Source organism: Colius striatus, chromosome 21, assembly GCF_028858725.1.
Source record: "Colius striatus isolate bColStr4 chromosome 21, bColStr4.1.hap1, whole genome shotgun sequence".
Classification (NCBI taxonomy): Eukaryota; Metazoa; Chordata; class Aves; order Coliiformes; family Coliidae; genus Colius; species Colius striatus.
Window position 1 is genome coordinate 7,743,223 of NC_084779.1, and position 9,509 is coordinate 7,752,731.

The following is a 9,509-nucleotide window of genomic DNA, read 5'->3' on the forward strand; positions in this document are numbered from 1 at the left end:
TTTATAAGAGAACAAGCCAAAACCAAATCCCCCCAGTCTCCATGCCCCTCACTCCACTTTCTATCAAGTTTTTCTGTGGTTTCATCAGCTGAAAATACAATTGATTTAAGTTGACAAATTTAGTTCTCTTCAGGGAAACTGCTCCCCAAAATATTCAAAGAATTGAGTTTCAAAAAATGTCTGTGTATGCTGAGTCCTGGAACTCTTAACTATAGAGTATGTGGAAATGAAATCTATTAAGGTATCAACACTGAATGTAGGAGCTTCTCAGATGAGTCTGAGAGTGAGGGAAGGGGCTGCCCAGATGGGCTGTGGAGTCTCCTTCTCTGGAGATATTCCAAACCCAGCTGGATGAGTTCCTGTGTGCCCTACTCTAGGTGTTCCTGCTCTGGCAGGGGTTTGATCTGGATGATCTTTCCAGGTCCCTTAAGCTTCTGTGAGTCTTTTCTGGGGTAGGGAACTAATTGCTCATTACCTTTAATAGAAACCTTCACCTGGCATTTGATGGTGAAATGTAGGGAATTCAAAGAATTTTGTAGAAGCAGGGTTAAGAAATGAGTCATCAATACTTCTGTGTGCTTGCAGGGCAAATAAACATTTGTCCTGAGTCAGATTCCAAAGTCCTTATTAATTCTGAATAGCACTTGCAGGGCAGTACTGAGCAGCTCTAAGAATCAGGCCCTGTCTCTGGACTTGTCTGTACAACTGCTTAGATATGTGGTGAGGTCTCACACCAGTGTCTCAAGGTGGTTCTAGCCCTGCCTGTGATCCTGCTCAGATCAGCCAAGCTTTCTGTGCATGCAGGCCATGATTCAGGGATACTTATGCCTTATGGGTACAGAGGGGTACAGCTGTGGCCTCCTTCCAGCACTGTTGTCAAGCTGTCATACCCTTGTTTTCCTGCCCAGGTCACAGACGTTGCCTCAGGCCCAGCCTTCAGCCATACTTTCCACATCCTCTCCTCCTCTTTTTTTTATCAGTGTCAATGAAAACATGGAAAAAATGTGGAAAAATCTAGACACTGATTCATGTTTTGATGAAAACTCAAAAAGCCACAAGCCCACACATCCACCTCCTGCTGCCCACTAGTTGATGGTGGCTCTGGTCCTGATTTCTGGAGACGCCAAGGCAATCACCTCTGCCTGGCACAGCAACCTGCTCCACAAAGCTGGCTAAAGAGCATCTAGTCATTTAAGGCCACAAGCCCCACCTTCTGGTGGTCCATGTCATTCCTTGCTTTGCTTGACAGCCAAGATCCAGGGAATGTGAATTCTATTACAGCATCTGTTTATTTTCCAGGCAGCAGAATGATGTGTATTGAAACCTCAAGTGTTGGAGAAGTGCAGGAGTTCCACACAAAGACCCTCTAGTGCAAAGTGCACCATACATAAGCAACAGAGAGGACTGGAAAATTAATAACACTGTCTTTTTTAAGTAAAGGAAAAGGCTGTTGTTGTTGCCAGTGATCAATTGATTTGGGATAACGCCAAATGGCTCCAGTTGGCTTGAAGCATCGTAGCACAAGACACTGCAAAAACATTTCTCCAGAACAGATCCTAGCCACAAGAGTTACAAATATTTACTTTATATATTTACTTTAAGGAAGAACTCAAGCCAGAGATAGTAGATCTTGATTGCAAACATACCAGCAATTGAGGTGCTAAGAACTGGAGTTTTGGGTCTAATCTTTCTGATCTTATCTTGTCTAATATATTTGTCTTTCTTTCCATGCCTTGACCTCAATAAAACAAGTGTTCTGCACACTGGAAAACCACCCCTGTAAATGTGCTGTGCTGAACTCCAGGGCTGAATCTATGGGTGTGTTAAGGTCAAGGAGGCCAGGTGCTAATCCAAACTTAGATTAATTTTGGTATCTTTTGTAGTTCCTGAGATGTTGATGTATTTACTCTTGAGTGTGCAATTTTCTCAGCTGTCTCTGCCCTAATTTGCAGCTGGTCTCTTGTAACCTCTAACAAGTGGCTTCTCTGGGAATGCTATGCTGTGTCTCTCCCTGAAAGCAAATCTTGCTGAGTTCAGCTGGAAGAAATGGTAGGGGAATCTTCAGCCATACAAGGATTTCCCCAAATATGAGCTTCATAAGAAGTTAGAAAAGTTGTAGCTATTCTTGCTTTGTTTACCATTCCTGACCCCTGATCTCATAGGGACTTCTGGCTAGTAAGATGTTTGGTGGGGTTTTGTCTTTCTTCTCTGACTTGCTGTCCAGCATACTGTGCTGCAAAGTCTTTCGGGGGGATGGATCACTCAGCTGCTGCTTCTTGTTCTATAGCAGAGGGCAAAGAATGGCTGACCATGGCAGTGAAAGGCTGCAGAGACACAGATAGGAGAGGTTCCCTCAAGGAGACATTATTGAATGGCAAAGGGGTGACCTAGCAAGAGGCAAAAAAGAGGAGAGCTACTGTGAAGTGAGAGGACAGCATGCTCCCCACACCTTCAGATTTCAAGAATCAGGTTAGCCAGCTCCTTAACCAGGTGCTGGAAGATGCAGTTACTCCTGGAACCCTCTCTCTTCTGGATGTGCACAGTAACATCAACTCTTGAGTGCTGAAGCAGTAAGATACTAGTGCAGAAGACTTGATGCAGCCTGCAAGGCTGGTCTTTTTTTTCCTTAAAGGAAGGACTGACCATTTAATGTTGTCAGGACTCCTGAAGCTACCATCAGATTAGTCTGTAGCCATAGGCAGGCCTGCCAAGCCATGACCTGCAGTGCTTTGAGTTCTTAATGTGCTACATACCCATTACTCCAACAGAATGCAGTGGAAATAATTGTTAAAGTGAAGCTAATAACTATTCTGTGCCTCAGTTTCTCCCCCAGTGAATTGATAATAACGTGACCTTTTGTCAGGACACGGTGAAGCAAAGCTATCAAAGGCCTTTGGGATCCAGGCATGGCTGGACTTAAGGAAATGCCTGATTATCTTACACTTTGTAAAAGTCCAGTTTGGCTCCTGAAAAGCTTCATCAAAGCAAACCCCATAGCTGGAAGGTTTATGAGGACAGGGAGAGGGGTAAGAAAACAATAACCAAGATCTAATTTCTTAGGAGTAACAGATAGTCCCGGGAGGATATAATTGAAGTCTCTAAGAGCTGCAGATAAGATCAGACTGAGTTACTATTTTCAGCCAGTCTCAGACATCAGGACTGGAGTCAACAAAATAAATTCTAAAGGCTGAGACAAATGAAAAGCAGTGATCAGGAAGCTGCAGGGTCCCAAAGAGCGAGAGCAACACAGCAAGAGATACAGAAACATTGCAACTGGGTGAAATCAGGCACTAGGCAGAGAAGTCCTAAGCACTGGAGTTACTCCTTGTCTGAGGACCCCAGAACACACTCCCTGTGCTACCAAGGAAGTGGGAGATGCCTTCAGCTGCAGCCTCCAGACACCAGCTACTGCTGAGAAGCAATATGGTTAAGGGCCCAGGGAGCTGGGCTTGTTCAGCCTGGAGAGGAGAGGTTGGAGGGGGCATGTGCACTAATAGCAAGTTAACAATACCTGTGAGAAGTCAGCAAGACAGATACAGGCTCTGTGCAGGGGTGCTTGGTAGGAGGACAAGAGACAGTGGGCATGTTGAAATAAGAGAGGTTCAAACTAGGTGAAATATTTTTCATTCTCCAAGCAGTCAGTTGTTGGAAGAGCTTACTCAGATGCAACCTACAAGTGCTGAGGGTTTCAAAGCCCACCTGGATGAAGCCCTGAATAAGCTGGTCTGCCCCCAAAGCTGACCCCACGTGGAGCAATAGGTTGGACTGGAGACCTCCTGAGGTCTCTCCCAACGTTAATTATCCTGGGACTGACAGCAAGTCTGCCTCCACTCATCCTTGGCATGTGTAGAGATCAGCCCCAGCCAGGGCACATGACAAATGAGAGGTTACATCACCACACAGGGGAATGCTTGGGACACATCCCATTGCTTGCCTTACATCAGTTCCACGGCGGCTCGTGCAGAGAGCACCCCACCCAATCTATGTGGATGTGTTCACTCCCTACCTCTGACAGCTTGTTTATTCAAAAACATTTGGATCTCATTGCCTTCCAGATGAAGTAACAGATCAAAGGCCTTAATTTCCTTTCCTCCCACTGCATTCCCCTTCCACATTTAGGCTGGGGTTCATGTTGACCAAGGATGTCTTCATGGCACGGGAAGCCCAGTTTTGAAGAACCCCCAGCAAAAAGAACAGGCACAAACCAGGAGCAGGTTGGAAGTGGCTGCAGATTCCTTGATGGAGGCATTATAAGAGGTTGAGTTAGCAGCAGTTGGGAGTAGGATTGCTCAGAGATATTACTAAACAGGTACAAAGCCAGTTGGAAGGTCCTGTCCTTGCAGATAGGATTAGAAATTGTAGTTCTTCTGTGAACACTGGGAGCTGAAAGGAGTTATTTGGGGCTCCTATTACCAGAGAACTTCCCAGGCTTGACCTATCCTCATGGTATCTCTACTAAAATGGATAGTGCTATGGAGTGATTTCAGAGGGGAGCTGAGCCACAGGCAGACCAAGATGACAACTATCCATCATCCCTCGGATCCAAGCTTGGTCTCCTACTCTACATGCTTGACACAAGCCAGCTGTCTCAGGAAGACAATGTAACCACATTAGCATGATGCTGAACTCAAGCTCAGCACTCCAAGCCCCAAAAGCTACCAGACCACAAGGAACTTGCTGACATTGCTGGCCAAGAGCAAACTCAAAGCTCTGAGCCACATTTTCACTGTCCTCCTCAGCCCTCCCAGGCTGCTGTGGCACTGAGGTCTCCAAGTGTCTCAGTGTCCTCATTCCCTGAATTATTCAGAGTGTGTTCTTTCGTCTCCTGACTTAAAACAACCTGTGATTCACTGATTTCTCTCAGCAGACACGCAACCTCTTCCATGTAATCAGAGTTTGTTTATTTCACTGCTTCCCCTTTCATCTGAGGCCTATGGCTTTCCATTTCTTTTCAGGCATCAAACACTAATTTCACTTGGCTTTTTTCAGTTAAATGGGCTGGAACAGAGAGTCATAAACAACTGGATCAGTAATGCTGATGTTTATTTAAGAGGCAGTTATAATTCTTATTTTTACTGTCATTTTTTAACTCTTGACATCCCAACTCCTCTGTGCAGCTGTGGTGTTTCCCCCTCTGGCTTTACAAAGCAAGAGAATGAAGATGGAGGAAACAATTAAAGAGAAAGTGGGATGAAACGATCCTTTTGTAATCATTGATCCTTGGGAATGAATCCTGCATAGATCAGTTCTGCATTGCACTGCCAGGGTGGGCTAATACTGAGTACACATGGCTGTGTTTGGAGGACTGGGCCCTTAGTTGGGAATGACTTTAGGTAGCCAGGTTTCAGGGAAGGAAATGTGAGGAGTTTTTTCCCCTCCTTTTGTTTCTAGGCAGATCTGCAGCAAACTAGTGAAGGGAGCCTGGGCAAACAGCATTTTAAGGTAGCCGTATGGGGTAACAATCACAAACTAAAGCTGGGGGCACAGGCTGGGCAGGGACCAGAGGCCACAAAAACACAGACAGAAACACACCTGGGTTTGCAGCCTAAATTGGAGAAACTGTTTTGATAGTATTGTGTTTTTCCTTTGAACATTTCATGACTACAAAGACTTTCTGAGCTTCCTTCTCATTTCCACAACGCAGGCAGAAATGCAAAATAAATGCCTGAGCTTGGAGGCTTATGCAGATGCTGAAGCAATGCACACTTCAGATGGATTTTAGCTCAAGACAACTTGCATTTCTCAGCTCTGCTGTCTGTGAGCAGTCCAACAGATGCCCTTTGCTACAAGGATGCCCCTCTTAGACGGTAGATTAGGGCTGTTAAGTCTATTTTACCTTGGCTGCCTAAGAAAGCTAATGTGTTACCTCTGCCAGTCCCAAATCAGCTCTGGAGATCCATCTGTTAAACACCACAGCATCCCACTGATGAACACCTCCTCTTTCTGAAGCTTTCAGATTCACACAGAACATTTTCTTGTCCTTGGGGAATGTTGGAAAGAAAACAGGGCTGTTGATAACTGTGAATTACACTAATTGGGATATTTAATATTTGGTTGCAATTGCACTTGTGCTGAAACCATCATACCCAGGCTATAAAAGACCCCAGTGTCAGAAATACAGTAGAGTTTTTCATGCCAAGCACTGTTCTGGGTTCTGGCTCCAGTCTGGCTGCATTGCTCGGTGAAGTATGTTATTAGCAAATTAAACCAAAGACAATGTTACAGCAATGTTCAACGTGAGCCCAGCCCATGGAGGGCTGGGACATTCATCACAGAGCAGGGAACTGCATCCTAGGTCAGCCTAGAAGGTGCCTACTAGGTCTAATCATGCAATGGGCTGAGCAATTTCCATGCCTAAAGGTTCCTAGTCACCACCACATTCACTGGATCTCACTCTGCTCTGAGATTGAGCCCCACAGGCACAATGACCCCCCACATCACAGTGCCAGCCCCACTTAGACTTGCCAACCACCACTGGTAAACTGATCCATTGCTCCCTGAACTGCAGCAAAGACTTAAAGCATCTCTGCTAAGCAGGGTTTGAATGGAGCATTTAAAGAAGTCAGCAAAGTTTCCCTTTCTTCAGCAGCAATTGAGCTCTTCAGCCTGAAGAGATTTCAAACAAATGAGCAAACCTTCAGGCCACTTCAAAAGCAACAACCCAGAAATTCATGACAAGTCACATCAAGCTAGGAAGTACTCTACCCCCAAAAGAGGCATCTGTTCAGTGTGAGAATCCATGAACAGCAAAGGTTGGATTTGATTTTGAAACACTCTTAAGACATACCAGACAGACAGCAGGAGCCAGAGCTGGGGGTTGTCTGAGTGCACAGGTATGAGTCAGGTGTGTGAGAAGTACACACTGACCCATGCACACCTACCTGAGCTGCTCAGGAGCTCAGTCACAGAAGCCACACTCTGCTCTCTGGCTGGTGGGAATAGTTCTCTCAAAAACAAACCATTTGAGTACTACCAACCCAACATAATGCAATACAAATCTACCTGCAGTCTGGGAAAAAAGTCACCCAGAAGGTTGTAAGTAACACATTGCCTGGTAAATCCAAGCCTGGAGAGAAATCACTTTACCTCCTATAGACATTCAGCCATAATGTAGCCAGGATACAAAACCTAAGTTCAACATCATTTCTCTCCTTGCATTACTCCTCAGCACCTTTCTACCTGAACCTTGACTTTCCCCAGCTGCTCCCATTTATTGTCTATTTTAAAAAGCCACCAAGTTTTTAAGCAATGCTCTTTGCTCTTAACTCAGCTTTTCAACGTTCCCTTGCTCCAGAGGTTAATTCATTCATCACTTTATAAAGCTCTATCTGGAAGCTCAGAAAGCTGAAGAGGAAAAGAGATGTGGATGGATGGTTGTCTCCTGCAGTGCCTGCACATCTCAAACATGTTCCAAAGCTACTGGTGAGTTCATTGTCCTGTATACCTTCTCTTTGCAATATACCATACTGCTCTGAGGGCAAAGGTGATGATACAGAGAATAACTTAAGGTGATGGGCTACCCTCTAGATGATGTGTTGTTTCCCTTAGGTTAGTTTCAATCTCTCATGTACCAAGTCTCTTCACCTTGGATGATATTACAGCCATTCACAGGCTCCTGGAGCACACACTACAGAGCAATATATTGAAACAACTCACTTCAACTACTAGCAGAACAGCTGATCTGGCTTAGTGTGGGTTTCCTGGACAGTGTACCAAGTTGTTTTCTGCCATCTGGCATCCAGAGACCAAAGGCAGATGTTACCACTAATCAGAGTCTTCCAGATGGTCACCAGCCTCAGGATGTTTGTCTTACACAATTCTGTTGCCAAGAACCAAAGAGCTCTCCTCATAGCCAAAATCCAACAATATTACCAAGGGAAATACCATCTGTGTGCTCTCCAAGGGACCAAGCTAGACCCAACTGCTCTGGAAAGAGCACTGTTTGGCATTTGGGAAGCTTCTTATCCTATCAAAGATCTCAAAGTGCTTTGGTAATGTTAATCAAGCTTCATTAAGCTTCACATGCACATCTGCAAGGCAAGTAAGGATTTCTTCTGCCTCAGTTGCAGAAGAAAACACTGAGGCACTGGCAAGCAAAGCAACTTGCCCTGGGTAGGGTTGTTGAGCCTGATGGTGAGCTTAAATGTTGTGATATATTACTGATGCAATGTCATTCTTCTGGGATCTCAAGTCTGAACTTTTGAAGGGTTGTAGCAGGCAATGGGGTAAGTCCACTGGGAGCCCAGAAAAGCACGTGAGGAACCTAGAGTTGGAGTTTTCTAGTTAAAGTAAATTCATTCTAATGACTCAAAACAAGCATTGTTATGATTTTTGTGATCATTTCTACTTCAGTGCCCTTTGTAGCATCTGAATCAACTTTACCCATCTTTGCTATTTTCCTTGTAACTCAGATGATCTGCAAACTGCCTAGGCCTCCAGTGTTTACTTTTGAAACAATAGAAAATGACTGGCTCTCAGTCACATGTATCCCAAGACTTTTTTCTTCAGCCTAATTAGAGTTCCTTCCATGGCTAATTAAATTCTCCAATGAATGAAAACAAATTTCCTGGAATGAATATCATCTTGATTCACTTTGGGCAAAGCCAGCCTGACATGCTTCTCCCACTCTGTTCTCTGAGGGTGTTGGCTGCATTTCTGAAATCTCCTTGTTAACAGATGACAGTGCAGGGAAATAGCCCAGTGCTGGGCTCTGCATACTCCTCTGCCAGAGACTGCAAGAAATTGTATCTACCTTATTCCTCTTCTGTGCTTTCTGTGATTTTAGAGTGTTATTGTCTCCATTAATCTTTACAATGTGGTTCTTTACATCTGACTATACCTCTTAGTCTTTGCTGGACCTGTTCTATTTCTACTGTAGGTTTTTAAGCATGAAATGCTGTTTGACTACCACAGTATTGGTACATTTTCCTTCCAAAGAACATGCCCAAGTACCTATCAGAAGTGCTCACATGGTTTATGAGTGCACAGCAGTTGATGTTTTTACTGCTGATACAGTCATGTGTATGGCAGAAGTTCCTAGAGTGTAGCCATTAGTTACAGTAAGTTAATGAATTATCTTTAGTGTCCCAATTCTCCCCCAAAACCACTCAGGAAAATGGTTCTAGTTTACCTTTAAATGTGGTTTTAAGTTCCAAATGATGGAGGGATACAGCCTTTTGCATAATCTCACTCATTTGGTCTCTGAAGGCCACCAAGTTTACTTGTACTTTGGACTGAAGTGGAGAAGATTCCTCCCAGGGCAAAGATCTGTACCTGGCAAAATCAGCTCCTTTCCTGTGCTGGTTCCCTGCTTGTCATCTCCCCTGTGAGTCTGTATTTTGTACTCTGTGTTCCCTGGGGCAAGGCAGGCCTTTGGCAGACAATTGAGGTTAAAGTCAGCCCAAAGGAGACAATAAATCATTATCATGGTTAGACTGTGAGCAGATGGCTTTGGAGGCCATCCATTCTGAAGGCAAATTCCTTCCCTCTCTGACGTTTTCTTTCCTGTT